This window comes from Haemaphysalis longicornis, unplaced genomic scaffold (genome assembly GCF_048455015.1).
Source record: "Haemaphysalis longicornis isolate Haplotype H1 unplaced genomic scaffold, Haemaphysalis longicornis Haplotype H1 scaffold_7, whole genome shotgun sequence".
Taxonomy (NCBI): Eukaryota; Metazoa; Arthropoda; class Arachnida; order Ixodida; family Ixodidae; genus Haemaphysalis; species Haemaphysalis longicornis.
Window position 1 is genome coordinate 15,250,527 of NW_027526422.1, and position 24,122 is coordinate 15,274,648.

General features: G+C 47.8%; 1 pseudogene; it reads left to right on the forward strand.

Annotated features, from left to right (window-relative positions):
• Positions 1–7,063, forward strand: part of LOC144145073 (neuronal acetylcholine receptor subunit alpha-7-like) — a 47,779-nt pseudogene extending 40,716 nt beyond the window's left edge.
• Positions 7,064–24,122: the final 17,059 nt, after the last annotated feature.

Sequence of the window (24,122 nt, forward strand, 5' to 3'; positions counted from 1 at the left end):
CTTCCCTGATAAATGTGGCGTCACGGGGGGCAATGTTTCACCAGTTTTAAATGAAGAGCATTTCTTTAACTCACGATTTCACCCGTTCTAGTTGTCCATCGTAGTCCGCACCCCTCCCCCTACACTAGATAAAAAAAAATAATACTTACCGGCGCCTGGTTTCGATCCCACGACCCTGCGGGCGGAACGCAAGGTACATGGTGCTCTACCCACTGCGTCACAAAGCCGACCCAAAATGGAAGGCTACGAACGCGCATTATATACTTGACTCATTCAAACTACGTCAAGAAGCTGCTGATACAACGCATTCACTACCTGTGGGCGGAACGCGCGGTACATGGTGCTCTTCCCACTGCGCCACAGTAATCATACCCACCTGCTAATAAATGATGTCGCGTGGCCACGTAATTACGTCTCCTCATTTAATTCCAATACAACAACCAAGAGCAACAAGTGCAACAACATTAACGTAACAAAAACTGCTTAACATCGTGCGCCCCCCGGAAATGCTCTGCATTTGATCGTGCCCCTCGCGAGGGGGATGTTTAGTTTCCTGCCGCAGCAAGAACCAGGCGGCCTCCTGCGCAGTTTGTGGCGCATACCCACTTGGGGGATTGGTCAGGATCGTTTCACTTACTACATGCCGGTTACGGCAGGGTTTGACTCATTTTTTTATTTTCAACCGTCGCCCATTTTGTGTGCTATTCGTCACCCATTTTACGGCAATCTCTTGACCAGAAAGATCCATTGGGGCCGCCTTAGTTACTCACACCTGTGCGCCAAAAGAGCGCAGTATTGTGCGGCCCGTGGACAGATGGACCGGTAGCCATCAAAAAAGCGAAAATGATCACGCGGGTTCGGCCCCTGGAGAGGCAGCTTTGTGGACTTCCATGCAGCTCCAGAACAACGGCGGAAAGGCAGCATACGTGTGCCCGTGCCGAGAGCACGATGGCGAAAGGCCCATTTTGCCCCGTTTGCATCCGCTGCTTCTTTGTTGAGTGTCCTACGTACACGTCTTCCTTTTTCTGCCGAGGGCAGGCAGTTTTGACAGTTTAATGTCTGCCTGCGTGCATCGCGAAAAGCGCGCCTCGCCATTCAAATCCAATTCATGCGCCATTTTTTCGTCCCCCTCTTGTTTCTCTCTGACCGGCTCTTTTTCTCTTTTGTATTCTTGTACTCCCCTACCGTTCCCCTTGCTTTCGCATTGTTGTTTTTTCGTTATGGTAGAACGCGAAAGGAGCCGAGGACAGGTGTAAGCGGAATAAGCGGGGCGCTCGAACCGCCTGTCGAGGCCCTTCCGCTTTTTCTTCGTTCCCACGAGCGTGTGTGGGTGCGTTGCTTTAATGAAACACGGCGCTGGCAAAATGGCCCGTTGTCACAACTCCCCCCAACGTCCTTCTAATTCCCAGTAGGACGAGAAGAAAAGCACCGTTTCATCAAACCATATAACTTTCAATGTAGTCAAGAAATGGGATGTTATAATGAAAGGCACCTTTCACAATATCAGTGCAGAAAAAAACAGATTAAAGAAGAGAGATCAGATTTGTCGAATCGTTTTCCACGGATGACACAGATTATGTGCAAATGTTACGTGATTTTTGGCGACTTGCTTGAGCTAGTACCCGCAGGTGGACGGGTGCGTTTATATATAAAATACAATAGCACATATTGACGGATTCGTTGCATGACTAGGCCCCGAATTCAGATTCGACCCATTGAGTCTCATTTGAAATAGAGCCTGAAATTACTTTGTAGGCATTGGTAAGCCTTACACCTGTCAAGAGAGAGCACTTGGAGATCTGACCAGCCCTACGAGATAATCAAATATTCATAAACATTTTAGTCTTTTTCATTTACTTCCTTAGGGGTGGAATTAAAAGTAACGAAACTTCATTAGCGCCTACGCTTTGACAGAAATATACCATGTAGTCTTCACGTATTTAGGCGCAGAAGTTTAATTAGGTGTTGTTATTACCCCGTAGGAATTTTCATTTGTCAGGGGTGTACTTGTTGAAATCCCCGCTCGCTATTTGAGAGCCCTCCTTGGGTGACATCGCTGAATTTGTTCTTACGGATTTGTACAGGCAATATTTAGCAGAAAAAAACAATTCCATATATTACGGGACCAATATACAGGGTGTCCCAGCTATCATGCACCAAGAAAAGAGAAATAGCGTAACTCCAAGAAAACCTAGTGCATAATGTTTGCAGTACTGGGAAGAAGCGGAGAGTAATTTTTTCGTTAATGAGACCTAATTAATTAATCGTAATTAATTATCTAACTAGAGAAATACTGGACTAATCACTAAAGTGTCAATGAGGCACTTGTAGTTAACCACGAGGGGCATCTAACTGCGGTATTTTCAGCGATGAACTAATTGCGTACTCATTTATTCTGACTGATAAAGGAAACCCGCGAAATATGAAAAATACCACGTGACGACGCTTACGCGCGCATTGTAAAGCAGCGTCCCCAAACAAAGCTGATTGAAAGCAACTGCTTCGCGTGTTACCCGCCCGAAAAGACAGCGCATCACCTTGATAATAGCATGCATGGAAGGAGCAGCAGCAGCAAAGTTCGCGGGACGCGTGTGCAGATAAGGAACAAACTCAGTCACGATTTATTCTTTCTTTATTTTGTTTATCTCATACTGGCTAACTCAGAGGCAGCCTGTTTGAGGGCGTTGCTTTACGGTGCGCTCGGAGGCGCCGTCACGTGGTATTTTTCATATTTCGCGGGTTTCCTTTATCAGTCAGAATAAATGTGTACGCAATTAGTTCATCGCTGAAAATACCGCAGTTAGATGCCCCTCGTGGTTACCTACAAGTGCTTCATTGACACTTTAGTGATTAGTCCAGTATTTCTCGAGTTAGATAATTAATTACGATTAGTTAATTAGGTCTAATTAAAGAAAAAAATACTGTCCGCTTCTTCACGGTACTGCAAACATTATGCACCTCGTTTCCTTCGAGTTACGCCTTTACTCTTTTTTCAAATCTTGGTGCATGATAGCTGGGACACCCTGTATATTGCGGAATTTATGGTAATAAGATATGTGACGTCTGCAGGGACTGCTAGACACCTTACACTGGTGAAATCAGAGGTGTTTTTTTCTTAGCTCTTTCTAGGCCTTTCTTGTTTAATTACCATTTACGTCAAGAATTTTCATTCAGCGTCATGGCTTTGCATCGTGTTATATAACGGTACAGGTAGGGCCTACCACACAGACGCCTTGCGCAGCTACGGTACATAAGAGAAAGCGTCAAAAAAGTAGCGCGCGTTCGCAATCATGCTTTTCAGAAAACATTTGTGCAAACAGTTCAGGCACTACGCAATGGAACGGTAAAAGAAATGCTTGGTTTTTTCTGCATTCCTAAGTCTTGCTTCCTTAGCGCACAAGCGTAATATCATGTTAGCGTGTGCCTACCGTACACCCAATTTCGTTTCGCATTTGCTGGCTACTTCGCGTGGCCAAGTTAGATAGAAATGCACAAAGAAGCAATCTCTTTCATTAAAAGTCTTTTTTTTTACCAGGCCTTCCTTCGCCGGAATTGAGAATTTTGTGCTTCTGGTATGACTTTTAATTTGGAGAGCGGAACGCAGTTTGAGGGAAATTACGGTGCACCAGGAAGTTCTCCGGAGTAGTTGCGCTTCTTTGGTTTCCAGGTTTTCTTTTTGTTCCCTGGATCCTTAAACGCAATCACAGTGTACCCAAAGTACTTGAAATGAAAATTTTCCGTTTGCTCAAATGTTTTCTTTGTTTCTGTAAAACCATTTTCAAGTAAAGCATTAAACAGATGGGAACCGTTCATTTTTTGTCCTATGTCACTCACTTTAATTTCGCCCATACAAGGTTGTTCTGGGGATGGGAGCTCGTAAATAGGGAACCCCGCAGCCTCTGTGTCACGTCCCCGCAGCGCCCGCAGGCGTCTTTTTCTGCGTGGCTCGCTGTGCCGCAGGGCGAAGCTGAAGCTGGGACACATGGACCGATTTCCGGCTGCAGGAAGCCTTGGTCCTTGGCTTCCCTGCGGGCCCTGTCCACCAGTCGTTGCTGTCTTCAGGGCGTGAGCTGGTCAGCTGGTCCTCCCATTACTGCAGGGTTGTGTTTGGTAGGGGGGTTAATGATGGTGATTGTCGGCATGCCCAGACCATATGGTAGAGAGGGTTGGGTGTGGGGCAGTGTTGACAAGTGAATGTGTATTTTGTTGGGTAGATGGCATGGAGTAGTGTTCCGTGGGGGGGGGGGGGGGGGGGGGGGGTAGGTGTAAGTTTGCAGCTGTCTGAGGGCAATAGCGTCTCTTTTGTCATCTTGGAGTGTGGTGGGGGTAGATATGCGGCACTGCAGTCGGTAATGGGAGAGGACATCCGTGTATCTTCTTGGAATGTCGTCACTGGAGGTCATCGATCTCGGTCTGCCAACCAGGGGAAGCCCCAGAAGGTATGCTCGGGGGAAGTGCCGTGGGCCCCTTCATTCCCCTCGAGGGATGCGTGGCCTGAGGTGCAGACTATGTGGAGTTCGGGAGAGGGGGGGGGGGGGGCGCTTTGTAGAGTGTTCAGGACAACTATTTTTTTACTACGCGGGCAAGAGATAAACAATTTAGTATCCTTACACGCTAAACACCTTTCGTATACTTGGGCCTAAACTGCTCGCTCAGCAGCAGGATAAGATTGTCTGCGAGTTTTGTGCGGCCTACAATATTTCCGTCTTGTGGTGATGTTTTTAGCTTAGGTTGAATTCGAAGCAGACCTTGGCAAGGGACTATGTCCTTCGCCTGAAAGATTTTTTTATGATATCGGTACCATGCTCTGTAGCTGCTTCTTAATTACACAGAAACAATATATGCCTCGGCACCATGTAGCTGTTTGTTGCCTTCTTCTTGCACCGTTGCCACCGGGTTTTGCTTAGCATCAGCCAACTCTGCCGCTTGACCTCTCCGCCGTGGCCATTTCTTTTCTGACACCTTTCTTTTCTCCACTCAACCCGATTATGGAAGAGTCATTTCTCTTCTAACTAATATGCCCTGTTTCAAAGATCAAGTTTTGCAACTCTGTTCTTTGTCGGGACGGTAGTTCTACGCTTACCGGGAATAATTTGACATTTCGCCGAAAAATAAAATAAAAGTCCGAGAAAATTCTTGAACAAAAAAGAAAAACAAGAATATTTTACCGAATGCACCTAATCTCTTTAAAGCTTTAAGGCGTGCCGGCTGAGTCATTTAGTTTCCGCTGTTCGGAAACTTTGTACTCTTACCCGCGTGTGACCAGGGATTCCCCACAATCTAATTTGCTGGCATTAGTGGCGAGCATAGGGGCCGGGAGAGCTTAGAAGCTTACCTCGCAAGTTTAGAACCACGCAGCACTTATTCCTCAAGGAAGCTACTGCTATTAGTGTCGCTTCGTTGCTGTTTAAGTGTGGGGTGCTTATGAAATTATCAGCGCTGGAAGAACAATGCGGTCTATGGCACTCAACCAGCATCTTATTCTACCAAGGTACTTCGCCGTCTATCAGCATTTGTTGTCCCACAAAGACACAGCACGGGAGATGAAATATTTCAGGGACGATAGAAATATGGTAAAAGGCCGACTTCGTAACAATAGAATGTCGAAGGCTAGTATAAGAATCCCACATTATTGGAAGAGAAGAGCGACATCCTTAATTTCTCACTTTCTGAGGCGATGCGAGCAAACTGTTTTTTTTAGAGAGAGAAACGACGCCCAATGACCTGGTCGCCTCTCAATTGCGCCATCAGTGATGGTTGGCAAAACTGCCGGCCTTGCGGAAAACGTCACTTACCATTGATGGGTAGCCGAGTTGCCAGGAACGCATACCGTGGCAACAGCGGTGAATGGAGCAATTACTGCAGCAGTGAAAGTTGTTGTTGTTGTTCTTGTTGAAAACGTTTATTAAGAAAAGAAGGCAAGGGAGTTGGGTTAAAAATCGGAGCAATAGGTGGCCATCCTATTCCTGTAGGCCGCGGGCTGTGGCTGCAGTCTTCGCCCGGAGAATCAGGGCTTCCTGTTCTTCGAGCTGGCTGCAGCACAGAGCAGCGCGCCCTCCCAATGCTCAGGAGAGGGGGAGAAAGGGGTGGGGAGGGGGGGATTGGATGGACATGTCCAAACTAGGTGGCTGGTGGTGTTGGGAGAGTTGCAGTGTGGACAGTTGAATGGGTGGAGGGTGGGGGAGACATAGTGAAGGCGAGCGTGATTGTGGTACGTCTGTGTTTGTAGGCGGCGCCATATGCGGGCGTCGGTGGTCGTGAGGGAGGGGTGTTGGGGGGGAGATAGAGTCGTCGGGAATTCCAGTGGTGGGCTAAGATGTCGGGGTACGTTGGGGGCATGGGGTGGAGGGTTAGGTCTTCGTGGGCCGGTACCTCGTTGGACTCTCCTGAGAATGCCCGGTAAGTGAGTTCGCGGGCGGTGGCATGTGCCACCTCGTTCCCAGGAAGACATGTGTCGCCAGGAATCCCCACTATACGGGTCGTTGGGAGCGATGATCGGCGTGCTAGGATGTTGGAGCTGATGCGAGTGATGCGTCCCGTGGCGTAGCAGCGGCAAGCAGACTGGGAGTCGGTCAGCGCTGTGATGTCCGATGAAGGTGCGTTGGTGATGGCCAAAGCCATTGCAGCCTCCTCTGCGGTATCGATGGATGTGGTCGGTATTGTGGCAGAAGCTGTGATGATGTTCGTTGAATGGATTACTGCTGTGGCATGGGCCGGGTATGTGCGGTATGGGGCTGCGTCAGTGTAGTAGGTATCGGGGTCGGCGCCGTACTTTTTGAGGAGTAGGCGTGCGTGATGTTGGCGGCGACCTACGTTGTAGACGGGGTGCATATGTTTGGATAGTGGAAGGACATGAGTGGCATCTCGGGCTGGTGTAGAAAGGCTGCAGAAGTTTTCGGGGGTTGAAGCTGTAAAGTGGCCCCGGGCGTTTCAGGAGGTGTCGTCCAGTAGCAGTGATTTGAAGTCGTTGAAGCTGGCTGGTAGTGTGGTCTTCACTCAGTTCCGACAAGTTATTGTGGAGCCCCAGCTGGAGGAGACGATCTGTGGATGTGTAGTCCGGTAGGTCTAGCGCTGACTTGTATGCTTTGCGTATGAGGATGTCAATCTTTGCTCATTCTCGTCGTTTCAATGCCAGATAGGGTGCTCCGTAAGTAATGCTACTTGTGAGCATGGCTTGGAGTATGCGACACGTGTCTGCCGCTTTGAGGCCGTGGCGGCGAGAGCATACCCGTTGTATTATAGGTGCGTGAGTTGAGCCACCGTTTTCTGCAGCCGGGGGCGGAATGCTGCCCCGATACATCGTGGTGATATTGCACTCCGAGGATGCGTAGTGTGGGTACTTTAGGAACTGGTTGGCCATCGATTGATATTTCGGGGTCTGGTGTGGGTTGTAGGGGGCGGCCCCGCGTTCTACTTATAAGGAGTGCCGACTTGGCTAATGCGCAGTAAGTTCACATGTGCGGAGATATGAAGTGATGGCGTCGGTAGCTTGCTGCAGATTGTCTTGTTGGAGGCCTGGGGAGCCTTTGTCGGTCCAAATTGTAATATCGTCTGCATTGGTTGGCCATCGATTGATATTTCGGGGTCTGGTGTTGGTTGTAGGGGGTGGCCCCGCGTTCTACTTTAGAGTATTAGGAGTGCCGACTTGGCTGATGCGCAGTAAGTTCACATGTGCGGAGATATGAAGTGATGGCGTCGGTAGCTTGCTGCAGATTGTCTTGTTGGAGGCCTGGGGAGCCTTTGTCGGTCCAAATTGTAATATCGTCTGCATTGGTTGGCCATCGATTGATATTTCGGGGTCTGGTGTTGGTTGTAGGGGGTGGCCCCGCGTTCTACTTTAGAGTATTAGGAGTGCCGACTTGGCTGATGCGCAGTAAGTTCACATGTGCGGAGATATGAAGTGACGGTGTCGGTAGCTTGCTGCAGATTGTCTTGTTGGACAGCAAATGGCGATGAGGCGCCAAATTGTTGGTCCAAATTGTAATATCGTCTGCATATCGTGTGTGGGAGATATCTGGGATGTTTGAGAGCAGTGTGGGAGTCCGGCCATAGCAATATTAAATAGCAGGGGCGAGATGACTGACCCTTGTGGTGTTCCTTGGACGGGGTGCTAAAGCGATCGGGCCGATGGGGGCCGATGCTTATCGGGGCAGTACGATCGGTTAGGAACGCGCGGACGTAGTTATAGGTGGACTGGCCGCAGCCTGTAGTTTGTAGTTGATCGAGAATCGCGTTGTGGGACACGTTGTCGAACGCTCCTTTAATATCCAATGTCAATATGGTGCTTGGGTGCGTCTTGCTGAGCTTATCGATGATATCTTCTTTCAGTTGTAGGTGAATATCTTGTGCTGCTAGATGCGCCCGAAAGCCAAACATGGTGTGCGGGAGTCGTTCTGAATCGTTGAGGTGGGCAGTTGGGCGGCGTGTGACAAGGTGCTCTAGTAGTTTGCCGGTGCATTACGTTACAGAGATTGGGCGTAGGTTGTCCAGGTTAACGGGCTTGTAGCAGTGAAAGGAGACATATTTTTCAGTCGCTATAAAATGGAATTGGGTCTCGACTGTAGGCAAACAAACAAAATCAACCATAAGATGACCCCCCCCCTTCCTCCCAACCGCTTTTGTATCTTACTTCCTGTACAACAACTGGTATATTTATGGTATGGGGAAAACAAATAAACTGTTTTTTTTTTCCTTTTCAGCTGTTCTTGAATAGTCACTTCTTTAAATTCTTTGAGGTTTACAAAATTACCACGCGGATGAAAGAGGGATAAAGGCTATGTGACTGTCTCCTGAGTTCTGCGCTCTTTTGGGCACGAGCAACGCACAAAACCCCCGGTAGAAGAGTAAGACTTGTGTGCACTGCTGCACATGCTTCGATGAAAAGTAACAAATTTTAAAACCATGGTTTTAAAATTTGTTGCTTTTCGGGTAGGTTCATCATCATCATAATCATCATCAGCCTAACTACGCCCACTGCAGGGCAAAGGCCTCTCCCATTATTCTCCAATTTCCTCGGTCCTGTGCCAACTGTGACCAATTTATCCCCGCAAACTTCTTGATCTCATCTGCCCATCTAACTTTCTGCCGCCCCCTGCAACGCTTGCCTTCTCTAGGGATCCACTCTGTTACCCTTAATGACCAGCGTTTATCTTGCCTTCGCATTACATGCCCTGCCCACGTCCATTTCTTTTTCTTAATCTCTACTAATATGTCCTTAACACGTGTTTGTTCCCTGGCCCACTCCGCTCTCTTCTTGTCCCTTAGTGTTACACCTGTCATTTTCCGCTCCATTGCACGCTGAGTCGTTCTCAATTTAACTCAATTTAAGTTGAACCCTCTTGGTGAGCCTCCATGTTTCTGCCCCGTAGGTGAGTACCGGTAAGATGCAGCTGTCATACACTTTCTTCTTCAGCGACAATGGTAGGCTGCTATTCATTATCTGAGAATGCCTGCCATATGCACCCCACATGCATTCTGATCCTCCAAATTATCTCTGCCTCATGGTTGGGATCTGGGGTCACAATTTGGCCTAAGTAGATATATTCGCTTATCACTTCCACTGCCTCGCCGCCTATCTCAAACCGCTGTGCTGTCCCGAGGTTATTGATCATTACTTTAGTTTTCTGCATATTAATTTTCAGGCCACGGTTCTACTCTGTTCGTTCAGCGCGGAAAGCATGCTTTGCTAATTGTCCCCCGAGTTACTTAGCGAGGCAATGTCATCAGCAAATCTGAGGTTACTCAGGTATTCTCCATTAACCCTTACTCCCACCTGTTCCCAATCCAACGTTCTGAATACTTCTTGTAAACATGCTGTGAATATCATTGGAGAGATTGTGTCTCCTTGTCTGACACCCTTCCTTATAGGTATTTTACTGCTCTCCTTATGGAGGATGATGGTAGCTGTGGACCCACTCTAGATATCCTCTAGTATTCTTTCATAATGATCATCTACCCCATGGTTCCGTAATGCCTGAATGACTACTAGGGTTTCGACCGAGTCAAATGCTTTCTCATAATCTATGAAGGCTATATATAGGGGTTCAGTATACTCAGCGCACTTCTCTATCACCTGATTGATCGTGTGAATATGGTCCATTGTTGAATAACCTTTACGGAAGCCTGCTTGTTCTTTAGGTTGACTTAAATATAAGGTTGCAGAAATTCTGTTGGAGATTACCTTGGTAAGTACCTTGTAGACGACTGACAGTAAGCTGATCGGCCTGTAATTTTTCAAGTGCTTCATGTCGCCTTTCTTTTGGATTATGATGATGTTCGCGTTCTTCCAAGATTCCGGTACCATTGCGGTCATTAGGCATTGCGTATACAGGTTTGCCAGTTTTTCAAGTACAATTTCTCCGCCATCCTTCAAGAGGTCTGCTATTATCTGATCCTCACCAGGTTCTTTGCCCCCTTTCATTACTTTCAAAGCCTGCCTTACTTCTTCAGTCGTTACTGGTGGGATGTCTATCTCCTCTGAACTACTGTCTCGTCCGGCATTATCCTGGATGTCCCGGCTACTGTACAGGTCCTTATACAGCTCCTCAGCCACTGTGACTATTTTATCCCTATTTGTGATGACATTGCCTTGCTTATCTTTAAGTGCATACATCTGATTTTTCCCCGCGCCAAGACGCCTCTTCACTGCTTTCAGGCTACCTCCGTTCTTTACAGCGTATTCGATCCTCTCCATATTATACTTCCGTATGTCAGCTGTCTTGCGCTTATTGATTAACTTCGAAGGCTCCTCTGCTTCTATTCTGTCAGCTGCGGTAGAGATTGTCATGGTTTGCCGTTTCCTAATTAGATCTTTCGTCTCCTGTGAAGTTTTACCAGTATCCTGTCTAGCCATAGTGCCCCCGACTTCTACTGCACACTCCGTGATAATGAGTGTAAGGTTGTCGCTGGCTTCCTGTGTCGTAAGCTCGGCTTCATCTTTAAAGGGACCCTGAAGTGAATTTGTCAAGCTCCCATTTTTGCTTGCACTGCGTAGACTGGCTCAAATTAGCACACTTTTCATCGTTTATCCGGTTGACAAATCGGTAATTATTTTACAAAGCGCGAAAGAAGAAAAACTACCATGCGCGGTTTGCGGCGGCCGCACCAACTAAGGCTGTGACGTTGGGAGGAGGGGCGCCGTGATTGTACGATGCCCAAGGTTAGCAATCAAACAAGTTTCGGTTTCGGTTTCGGTTCTGTAAAACATAACCAATGGCGTTGTTGGATGGGCATTCTCAATATCTCAGTAATCATCGTACCGCGCTTCTGCCATGTTGTCGGCTGTAAAATGCACAAGATAAGCCTCCCAGGACGGCTTGTAGTCGTAGCATTCACTAGCCGAGACCTACGCAGTGCATGAACGCCCTCCGCGTACCCGCAGACGCCCAAATGTCGTGCGCTTTTCCCCCATATTTGGAGCTTGCCTCCCTCATGCCTGTATCGTAAAAAGCGTGTTCGCACCAGGCCAAGGGTCTGCTCATTCTGGCATGTGCCCACTGCATGCAAGCAGTCGGTGCTTATGGCAACAGCACGCCAACGAGAACTCGCTAGCGCGCCAGTGCCAGCCTGCGCGCGTTTTGTGAACTAGCTCGTGTAGCCCACGGCCGGACTGGAGCAGCGGCGAGCGCGCACTTTGAAACTGCGCGCCCGCCGCTCCTCCAGCCCGGCCGTGTGTAGCCATGAACGTTGCGGCCCAAAAAAAAAGGTGAACTCAATATAGAAAACATCGGCGGAAAACAAAAAAGTTAACTTACAAAAAAAAAAGCACGTACCCGCGGGGATTTGAACTCGTGACTTGCAAAACACTTGCGGTGACATAACTAGCGCCTCAGACAACTGAGCCACGGAGCGGGATGCGAACGCACGGCTAATATAAGGTATATATTGTACAACCGGTTTACACTTATTTAGTTTTGGCATTTCAAGCAGCTTAGGTGACTATTTGTTGTACTGCGCTCGTGCAGTAAGCGTCGCCCGAGTTTCCACAGTAGCTCACGTCTAGCAATTGCATTTCGTAGACGGAAAAGCGTTCGCAGATGCGTAGTCGTGCTGCTGACCGCTGTGCTTGTTCGCCCAGCGCAAAAAAGTGCTTCCCGCGCCCTAGTTTTACGCTGTACGGTAAAAATATCAGTTGATTTTATTTCCTTAGTACCTATATTGACTTCGCTGACTCTTCTCCCGCCTTCAAGAGGCCTTATATTTTCATACTGGCGTACCAGTCAGCGAAGCGTCGCATGTGCGCTTGTGCAGCGCTTGTGTGAAGCGACCTTGACTTGGAGCTAGATACAGTGTACAAACAAACCAAGTAAAGAAAGGCACATTCTTCCATTCACAAACGTGTCCTGGCTTCGTTTCAACTAAGCGAACGAATTGCGACCAAGCAATTTTTTTTAACCTCCTGGACTGCGACGACCCGCCGGCGGCCGGCGGACGAAACGCTGGGCCGACTGACTGTGTTGGCCGGGGAGCCGTGCAGTAGCGCCGCAGCCAATTGCTAGCTCATCCCCTCCTGACGTCACACGAAAACGCCACAGAAAATGGGCGAGCGTAAAGAGAGGAGGACAGCATTTGCGAATTAGCTTTTCTACTAAATAAAATCGCGTAAACGCGTCTAGAGTGGTCGAAACATGGCATAGGGACTCCGGACTACAATTTGCGCTAGTAATCCCGCAATGTTTACATATCACTTCAGTGTCCCTTTAAGAGCTGAATATCGGTTCTGCAGCGCGATCTTGAATTCTTCTGCTTTACGTCTTACTGTTAGCTCATTTATCGGCTTCTTTCGTACTAGCTTGTTGCGGTACCTCCTCAGATCTAGCCTAATTCGAGTTCTACCATACGGTGGTCACTACACCTTACCCTTCCGAGCACTTCCACATCCTGCACGACGCCAGCGTTATCGCATAATATAAGGTCTATCTCATTTTTATGCTCCCCATACGGGCTCCTCCAGGTCCACTTCCGACTCTCCCGTTTGCAGAAGAAAGTATTCATTATGCGTAGGTTATTCCGTTCTGCAAACTCAACTAGTAGGTCCCCCCTGCTATTTCTACAGCCCAGACCATAGTTCCCATCTGCCTTGTCTCCAGCCTGATTCTTGCCTACTTTAGCATTGAAGTCCCCCATAACTATGGTATACAGTGTTTTTACTTTAGCCATTGCCGATTCCAGATCTTCGTAGAGGCGTTCCAGTACTTGGTCGTCGTGGCTGGATGTGGGCGCGTAGCCCTGCACCACCTTGAGCTTGTACCTCTTATTGAGCCTAATTTCAAGACCTGCTGCCCTTTCGTTAATGCTATAGTATTCTTCTATGTTGCCAGCTATGCTTTTATTGACTAGAGGTCCCACTCCCAGTTCTCTTCTGTCCTCTAGACCCTGGTAACATAGGACGTGTCCATTTTTCAGCACCATAAATGCTTCGCCTGCCCTCCTGCTCTGCTCTGCTGAGGGAGTGCATTACCGGCACTGGTCGCCGGGGTCAGGCCTCACCCCAAGCCCCTTTTGTGCAATTCCATCAATACGCGGATTTTTTTTTCTTTTTTTAATCCGGTGGGAATTGTCCGGCAGCGGGATTCGAACCATGGTCCTTCTGCACGCGAGGCGGATACTGTATCTCTACGCCATCGCTGCCACATCGGGTAGCTTACTGATAGCTTATTACTGATAGCTTACTACTGATAGCTTATTACTGATACTATTACTGATTACTGTTACTACTGGTTACTGATACTAGTACTGTTTATTACTGATACTACTTACTACTGATAGCTTATTACTGATAGCTTGCTTACTTACTGATAGCTTAATTACTACGGGTAGCTTACCGATAGCTTACTGACCAGGCCTTGAAGGACGTGGAGAAGCCCATCCCACTTGTAAAATACCAAGAACTAACACAAGCTTATTCTCCAGAAACTCACGCTACCTCACCCAAACGTCATGCACTCCCAACAAATAACTCGGACTACTACAAATTGACACATTCCTTCACCCAAATAGACCACAACAGCTAATTTCCACCAGAATGTAAATACTGTCAACAGCCAAGTACGCTCAGACATACTGCCATGTAGTGTAGAAGAAACACACCCCTACCACCCCTTCCCTGCACCTAAGCCCCCAAGGGCAGCGAAGACATTGCTGTCCAGCCGTTGCCTCTCGGATCAGCTCCGGTTCATTGGGCAAGTGGTCGATACTAAGACAATCCATGGATTTCTATGAAAAGGAAATCACGGTTACAAGAACATCCTTAATGCTCTTAATAAACATGTTTTGTCACTCTCTCTCAGCCTTCTTGGGAAGTTTTTTTGGGGGGTTGTTACTCTGCTCATTTAACTCATGACTTTCTGCATAGAATCACTTCCACCCCGGTTTTATCGCTCGCTGCTGCTTCGTGATGTCTAGAGTTTCGCGAAGAAAAGGGGAGAAGACCTGACGGCGGCTCAGGTAACCCCCTCTCCTGCCGGTCAAAATTTAAAGGAACCCGCCGCGTTGGCTCAGTCGCTAAGGCGTTATGCTGCTGGGCACGAGGTCGCGGGTTCGATTCCCGGCCGTGGTGGCCGCTTTTCTGATGGAGGCGAAAGGCAAAATCGCCCGTGTGTACGGGATTTCGGCCCTTGTTAAAGATCCTCAGGCGGTCAGAATTAATCCGGAGCCCTCCACTACGGCGTGCCTTATCACCTGCGTTGGGTTGGCGCGTTAAACCCTCCAATCAATCAATCAATCAATCAATCAATCAATCAATCAAAATTTAAAGGAAGCAATCCCTCGGCTCTTTTTTTTGCACCCGACGCCCAGTCCCGAAACGCGGTGCCTACTTGGCCTCTAGGCATGTTACCCGCTTCCCGTCTTTTGTTTCAAGTTCACTCCGCCACACGATTTTTTTTCTGCCTACTGTTCGGTGGCATCGTAATTCTTGATGGCGCATCCTGTTCACGAGGCCTCATCGCCTGTTTCTTCTCTTACGCCGCCAAGGGCAGATGTAGGCATTCTTTTCGCTCTACACATTTTGCCGCCAGCTGACAGTTGTGTGAGCAACGTCTGAGTGCTTGTTTGTTTCAATCTATTTCATCGTTTTGTAAGGTGATCTTGTCGTTCGAAACAAGACCTTTATGGTGTTCATTCTGGTTTTTAGATGCGACGCATCTCTTTAACTCGCCTTGTCCGCCGTAGTCGGCGTAGTCCGCACGTCTCTCCCCCATTCTCCTCGCCACGCCAGCTGCGCGCTAACGCCGCTCTCTCACCGCAGCGCCATCTGCGTTTAGCGCTCGCTGGCGCTCGCTCGCGTCGCCGTGCCAGCTGTGTGTCAGCGCGCGTTAGCGCTCGGTTAAACACATGCGCATGCGCTGCTCTCTCTCATTCCACTACATATAAACGCGGTAACTGCGCCGCTCCATTCAGTCGTTCCGCCGCCGTTCCACCGCGCCGCTCCGCCGATGACATCCGATGACCACCGATGATTTGAATGGAGACTATGTGGGTGTCCGTTGCGTTTCCGTTATGTTAGCATGTTCATGGTTGTTATGTTTCCATTGTACGCAGCGTGTACCCCCCCCCTCCCCCCGATGCGTCGCATCTACCCATTGTTCCCCTCGCGGGAAGATGGTGTATATTTTGCTGGGCTGGTTGGTTTACTTTGTTGAAATGACTGCTCATTCGCGGACAGACTATTTTGAACCTTCCCAGCGAAAAGTTATTCAGGGAGTATGGTGTTCCTCTTGAGAAAGCGACGATGTTCGGTGCCATGGCCTTGCAATACCGTAGTTTCCAGTGTACTACTTAAGCAGCCATGTACCGAAAAACAACCGTGGGCCCAGTAGGAGCTTCCTTTAGAGTACGAATTTTGGGTTCAGCAAAGTTTAATCCTTGCTAATCTCAAAAAGTAATTTTATTTTGTCCCCGTTCACGGTTGTATCTTAATTTAAGCTTCCTATTTCCGTTAGTTCTTGTACTGATGAAATGTACCAATGTGGAAGTCTGGGCCTGTTGGTTGAGGTTCAAGGAAAAAAACCAGAGAAAAAACACGTTACACACGAGCTGAGGCAGTGATTGTCCTTGTATTGCCTCTGCTCGTGTGTAGCGTGTTTTTTCACTGGTGTTTTCCTTGAACGGATGAAATGTAACCGCAACTGAACCCCTGAAATTCCACCAGAGGATTACGCATTGACATTCCTTTTCTTCAATAAAGTTTATTTCTCTCTCTCTATTTCTTTCCACAAAGCGCAAAACACGCAACACGTAACGTGTGGCCCGAAAAGTAGAGGACGGGACCCATTTCAGGGCTTCCGCAAGGAAAAAAAGACGGGTCAAGAAAGGAAATAGAAACAGACTGTCTGGTGCTAAGCCTTACAGTGGCCGCATAAAATAATATTTTAAGCGATTATAAAGTAACCGCTTTTTTGTTTGATTGCACATTAAGAAATCCTTAATTCTGCTTCACTCTTTCATAACCAAAACTTATGTTTTTTGAATGACAATGTGAATGGAAGTAGCTGAACACACGCTTCTTCTCAAGCGTCAGTGGAAGGCCGTATACCCCTTTTGCTACGAGGTGTGCTTGCCGATTAGCATGACAAAATCAACCACCTTTGTTGAGCAGCGGGCGAACTTGCAGCAACGCACAGGAAATCGCAAACGCCAGGCACAGGCAGCTGCACTGCCGAACTATTTATTACCTCTACTGGGTCCACGTCACGCATACGCTTAGCTCCCCGAAGGTCTTGATTCAATTTTTTGGTCATTCCTTCCGCGAAAATTTTTCAGGGGTTCCGCATATAAAGCGGGTTTTCTTTTTCGTCCGGCAAGTCGGACCTGACATGGCTGACACGCGAGGCCGCGTCGGGCGGACGTTTTCTTTTGCATTCGGGAGCAGGACCCCGACAGCAGTGTCGGGCCAAACACGTCACTTGAATCAAATATTGTGATTGGTTCGTCGGACCTTATAGTACTTTTTGTTTACGCTCAAACAACTATTGTGGTAATTTAAGAAAATTTGAGTTAATTTTCCTCAGCATGGCGGAAATGTTGATATCGCTAGACGTAATCAGCCAGCACCCGTAACGTTTATGTAGACGCAAGCGCATTGGAGCCCTTCCCATAAACTGGTGCATGCCCTGCGATGGTGCAGCAGGTGCAGCTTGGCTCGGGCAGGGTCAATCTAGGTCGGGTTATGAAGCAGCGACGGCACAAAATCTATATTTCCCGCTTTTCCGAATGTGATGGGGCAAAACTGTTCTTTGAAGCATAACCGCTCTCCAAGCAATGTAACATGCGTCCACGTAGCAGCGCTCTATGATTACGCAGAAACAAGCTCCCGTTCAGCGCATCGCATTCTGATACGGTGCGCACGGGCTGTCTATTTGCATTCTCGCGGCAAATGTTAGCGCTTCTTTCATCAACTGAAATGAGCGCTAGTATTTTAAATTCTGCGACGCAGGGTACAAAATTTCATACGGAAATAGCGGCAGCATAGTTATTACCTTAACGTCACGTCCGCATTTCTTAAACACATATTTACGTGCTCATCTTTTCATTACGCATCTGTGGAACTGCGACAGCCAGCCATCTGGCTGTAACCGCCAGTAACTGGCAAAAACAGGAATAGTTCCACCGACCGGCGCCGCGGTGTTTTATTTATTTTTTTTTTTTTAGTGGCGATGCCGGCTTTGACATCGTTCTAGTGTTCTACAACAAGATTACCTTTTCTGGACGACTGTACGAAGGCTCCGATCCAGGTCAATAGTTTGATTTAGTAAATAACGATCAGAGAAAACCTAACTAGGCGCATTTAACACTTTGCTGCATAGTTGTTTACAGTTGTTTACAGTTAATTATGCTGATTCCGACATTACAGATTTTGTATGCAAATTAGCACGGGCTTCAAACCGGGCCCAGCGTTTTTAAAAAGAGGTGCCCGTACACATGTCTGCATATGGTGGCCATATACCTGAACACAGGAGGGATTCATACGAGAGAATGGAAGATTTTTTTTTTAATCACTCACAGATGCAGGTCAGACCCACCACCTGTACTTACTGGTGGTACCAGCCGTCTGGCCGAATTAATTTCAAAAAATTAATTCACAAATTGCTTCCCACCCTCCCCGCTCCTTTCTTGTAGCCTGGGTTGCTGCTTGTTTTTCGGATTGGAGTGACTAGAGCTGACACTCTTCTCGTGCTTTCAATGGTCCCCATGGTAGCGCCCTTGGTCTTTTCTTTAAATTTTCTGTAATGAATTGGTTCGATTGTAAATTAGCCCATCCAGATTGGGCTATATACAGGAAATTTCCCCATTTCTGATAATATCCCCACCTGGAGTCATGAATGGGTTACGGGATTAAAACCCGATGATCCAATCTCCCTTCACATCGTCGACAAAAAGAATCCACTCACATTTTTTGCACCCTTTTTCAGGAAAACTGTTGCCCGAAGCTCAGAAATGTACTTATTTAGCTATTGCATAAACCAGCAACTTGAGTTGAAGTCGCATATAAAAACCAATGTTTCCTCATCTTGTCGTGAAATCTGTTTTATAAAGTATAAACTCACCGATGCACCAGCAAAATTTAGACTTTTGTACCCTACTTTAATTTGATAGAAACTTCAGTATGCCTGCATGGTCTCGGACCCCTATAGAGGAAATAATATTGAATTGCTTTAAAAGGCTCCAAGAAAGGCTGTTGACTTTATTTATTCTAAATATAATTGCAAAAATTGTGTTTGTGAGATCACGTAAGGTGATGAGATTCAAATATGAGACAAGGAGAAAGTTTTTACATCTTACATTTCTTTACTGTTCAGATTTATAGCTATAGTCGCACAATACGGTTACGCGGATTCTGTTTTTGAGCTCATGCAAACTGGTGTGATTCAAGCACTAGGAGAAAAATTACACCCACCTGCCCTCGCAGGAACCGTGGTGTGATGCGACGCTGAAGGGTTCCATTGTGCGTTTCCGTTGGGTCGATTACTCGAATTGCGTGAGCAATCGTCGGATAATGCGAGAGAGAGAGAGAGAGAGAGAGAGAGAGAGAGAGAGAGAGAGAGAGAGAGAGAGAGAGAGAGAGAGAGAGAGAGAGCAAGCGTAGCGCGGACGACCGTCGACTGAGAGACCGGCCGGAGCGCGGCACTCCGCTTATATGCGCTGCGCGACCGACGGAGAGGAGACCGCGGAGAGAGAGGGCGCTGCACATGCGCACAGCGCGCGCAGCGCCGCCCACCGACGGAGTGAGAGAGCGCGCCGCACTGCGCGCGCCACATAAGTTGGGGGAGAGGGCGCGCTATCACGGCGAGAGGAGGAGGGGCGCAGCGGTGCGGACAGCAACAACGACGACGGACGCACGCAGGAAGGACAGGGCCGCCGACAAGAGATGCTCTCAGCGTCGCATCTAAAAAGGGTCTTAATGCCGTATATTTTTTCTGTTGTTATGCTACAAACTTGGCCTAGATACAAGACCACAGCATACTCCAACATATTATTCGTCATTACCATTACCATTCTTTCACCCGTTCTACACACTGGTTTAAATTTTTTTCACATGTATCATCAACTATTATTATTACCGGGAATCGAACCAGGGACATTCATGCCGTGAAACCGGTAACCTAACCACTGGGCCACCCGAAAGATCCGAAGGATACAAGGTTAGCGGCGGCGGGGAGCAATAACATGTGTAACCAACCGGAAAGAAAAAGAGTAAAAAATGCACTGACGATTTCTCGGTCACGGCTCATATCTGCTGCGTCTCAGGAAGTGATCGCATGATCAGAGAACGCATGGCCGCGCGCGCTTCTCTGCTTTTATCTCGCAGCGCATAGCCGCCGCCGGCCAGCGTATTGTTGCAGTAACGGAAAGTCGATCGAGTAGGTACGGTTGCATTCTTCTAACAGCGCTAAGACCTCGTTTGAATCTCGCGCTTAAATGTCACGTGGTTCGGATTAGTCACACAAGGGGAAGCAGCGAGCATGTTGTTACAAATTGGGTTTGAATCTCCCGCACAAATGTAACGTGGTTTGGATTAGCGGCGAACGGAACAGCGTCTGGGGAGGGGGAGGGTGGTTAGGGCGTTTCTTGGGGAGGACGCATGAAACAAGAGTGAGGGGGAGGCAGTGAGAAGAGGACGCCATAGCCGCACGTGCCGCCCTCCTCACCCTTCGCCAGACGCTCCTCTCCATTTTCTTTCTACCGTCGCTGCTACGTTCGGTAACTCGTGAAATAAAAAGTGAGGGGGAGACATTGAGAAAGATGACGCCATAGCCACGCCTGCCGCCCTCTTCCTCGCCCTTCGCCGACGCTCTTTTCCGTTTTCTTTTTGGCCGTCGCTGCTGCGTTTGGTCACTCGGTTAACCGGAGCTAACGCCGCAGGCGCCGGGGGCGCCAACGCCGCGAAACCCGAGTAACGGCTGCCAGAGGGCTCCGCCCTAAAAAAACGCTTTCCGTGGTCGGAATCGAACCTGGGACCCTCACGTTATGAAACCGGCGTCTATTAGGCTGAGCTATCGTCGTATCCCGGGCGCACAGCATTTTCTTTGGGTTCTTCGCGTAGACGTTGGCTTTGGACGTGGCCGCGGGTTCTGGAGCGTGCTAACGCAGTCCACTTTGAAAGACATGTGAAAGCCCGCAGGCGAAACGATCCGGGCCGGCCAGTCATGGAGAACTTTCAGCGGCAAGTTCGTAAATAATTGTGAGATGCAACATCCGGGTCTCCGTCGAAGGGAGAGGGGCCGCCAGCTCTGCTGCTTCTCCAACCTTGCACCACTAGTGCAAACTGCACCAATTTTTAGCCAACGTCTCTAGCCAAAAAAGAAGGGTATGTAAACAAACTAATTCTGGAAGCCCAAGAAAAACTACAAGCCCATTTTATGTAATTTAAATTAATTCTGTGGAAACTCAGCCCCAATCTATAATGCAAAGTTATTCTATGAGCACCTTGGTTTGTGTAAACCTTTCAAAACGCTATAGATAATATAACATTCTGACCTGGAGGAGATTTCAGTTGCATGTCAGCGCATTCGAATTTTCGCTTGTTAGTATGGTTGCCAACGCGTCTTTACGGCTTACAACAAGACTTTTCTAACTGATCAGAATACGTAAAAACAGCAGGTTCGGGCTAGTTGGTATTTGCGTAATACAAACATAGGTCAGGGCAAAAAATGGTCACAGGCAAGCAATTGCCTCCCTTGCGCTCGTTTTTGTACGGGTCGACTTTTAGTGCACTAGTATGCATAGAATTTCCCATTACGGGGCTAGAACACATAAGTGAATAGCACGGGAGAAAAATATAAAGAAAGAAAAATCACAAGGACAGCGCTGCACAACTTCTTCGTTGTCACACCAGCTCTCTCTGAACAACTACACAGCGGTCCAAAGTGCGCTTCTTGCTTGATCAAACATTCCTCTCTGAATTGAGAAGAAACCTATGTTTGGCAACTGTTGCGGAGAACTGGAAACGCGAGGGCCGAGCCAATCGAATTAAAACCCGCTTCCTCGGACAACGCTGGCTCGAGGGCCCGACAGGCAGACGACCCTCGCAACATTGCTTGAGCGCAGTTCATACACCGCCTGTGCTCCTTCAGACACACCTAAATAAAATAAGAATGAAACAAAATTTGGAGCAGCATTTCACCAAAAATGTTTTTTTTTCGTCACTACGTGAGAATCGGAAATTCCCTTGCAACATCTCTTATGATTGGTGGAGTCCCTCGCATAATTGTGTTTTTAAGGCAAGTGAGGAGCTGGTCAGAGCAGGGAATTCAATAATAGCGATATCGATGACGATGCGTCAACGTACGAACGGAAATTTATGCGCAGAGTGAGCCACTGATCACATCCTATAATAAGACGGAAAGCCGGCGGTCGCGCCTGCCTATTTTTATACATCGGATCGTTCGGGTTATTCCCACCCAACATAAAGAGGTCCAGGAGGCTGTTCAGCACTTGAACCTCATACGTTAGGGCCGTCTCTTGCCTAAACGCAAAGGACGGGTCACAGAAAGCCTGGGCAAAGCTTTCAGTGCGACATTAAAATCCGAGAGTCTCCCCTTCGCGCAAGTCGCACTGCCTTTTCACGCGTCAGTGAAGGGCGAGATCAGGAAAAGCTGACTTTTCCCCAGAGCGCAGGTTGGGCTTCTATTCCTTCCCGGAGGCCATACGAATTCGCCTGGGATGTGGCACGCTTTGCCGCATCGCGGCGATAGCCGCCAGGTACAAGCACGGCTTTGAGAAAGCATCTTTCTTCGCATGCAGCTCAGTTGATATGGGAAGAAGCGAGATTTAATACCTTCAGCACATGTCGGCCAGAGTTCGTGATGCAAGTGAATTTCCTGACAACGTAGAGTGGGTAATGGAATACGGGCATGAAGTCTTGTTCTCCAGCCGGTGTTGAACACGCCCGCAGCGAGTGGTGCGCGGGGCCAATATATTCAAAGCGGAGGAGAAGACGGGTGTGGACGACGAGGTTTATCATGTAAGATGCAACATTTGTCGACATTCTGGCGACAGCTGCATCGTTGATGCGCGGGCGGGAATTCCTCAAGATCTTGGCTTGCGAACCTTGTTGAGATTTTCAATTAGCTTTGTGTTTGTACTGCCAACTGATTTCGCAATGCCTTAAATTTTTGTTATTATCACAAACAAGATAGCATTCCTAATTTCATCAATTCCTTTTTTTTTGTTGTGTTACTGGCTCACAAGAAATATCTCCACTCGTAAACTCCAACCAATATGATTTGGACTTGCGCTACGAAGGTTTTAGCCGTATCACTTTCTTCACTTTTCACTATATGCATGCCCTGAATAAAAACGGCGTGCAGCGGCTGGGCTACAAGGTTCGCTGCATTTTTGCAAAAAATACTCCATTTCGTGTTCTTGTGCCTCTCCACAACCGCCCTCGGAGCCGGATATTTTCCCTTGCTCAGCATATAAGCGCGGTATCAGTACGTGGGAAGCCTTCCGGGCAATTTCTTTGGCAATGTTAGAGGCATGTGGTAGTCTTCAGTGGTGATCACTGCTGTTTGCTGAAATAAAATTGGGCGGCTGTTAACTTGTCTTACGAATTCATGAAACAAATACACACACGCATTCCGCAGGAAAAGAACAGTTCACGAAGAATACAACTAACTCTTGAGAAACAGCGCGAAACAACAGAGACGCAAGCATGATGAGCAAAGTATACCCGTAATTTTAATGTGAACTCAGCGAACCCTCCCGGTTGCGTACAGTGTTGAGACCCTTACATCGATGGGAAATGCCAATATTTCCGCAAAACAAGGTTCTTACGAAATCAAAAGCGGAAAGTGACCAGCATTGCTTCCACAACTTATTGCACGCCATTTTTGCTCTTCATTCCAATTTAGCTCTATTGGTGCGTGAAGGGACTGCTACTGCTTGTCATCCCTGCATCTGAGCTATGCTCGACGTGATACACGACTTTAAGTATTAGACGGTTATGTTGAGTGCTACAAAAATGGCTGCTGATATGTGCTGTGTATTCCCCTCATTTTACGAAAGTGCAATTGAATCCCCATGCTGTGTTGCTCGCTCAACTAAGGCGGCAACCACGTCGTTCCGTGTGCATGCATCGCGTGCATGACGCTGCTCCGTTTCGTTCTGCCCATGGAACCGGAAGGCTAGTGCTGTGTGTAAGACGAACAACTTCAACATTACTTGGATCTGAGGTCCCAATTTGAGTTTGACTAAGTTAGCTTAACATGACACGGCAAAAAAAAAAGAAAAAAAGAAAAACACTACACACGGCGTACATTGCCATCTGGCCCATTTTTTGACCCGATCATGACTATAAATGCATAGATCACCACCAAACCACGAAATATGAGGGAAAGAGAAAAATAAAATGCCTCAAAAATAACATAAATTTGAACCGTTGAAAAGTTCAACCGTGATTCTTTTTTGCCAAACACGGAATGTGGTTATACAAGCATTTTTTAAGAGGAGGGTTGCGTCCGTGTAAGAAACCTGTCTCATTTTACCGAAAGACTTTTCCAACTACAGTTTCGGCGATTCCGTAATACTTATGAACTTGTTTGCGCAAAACGTGAAATATTACAAAAGTCCGCTTTCTTCTCGTGTGCCTCCAAACTAGCTAAAGGATATTCAACACTTGTCTT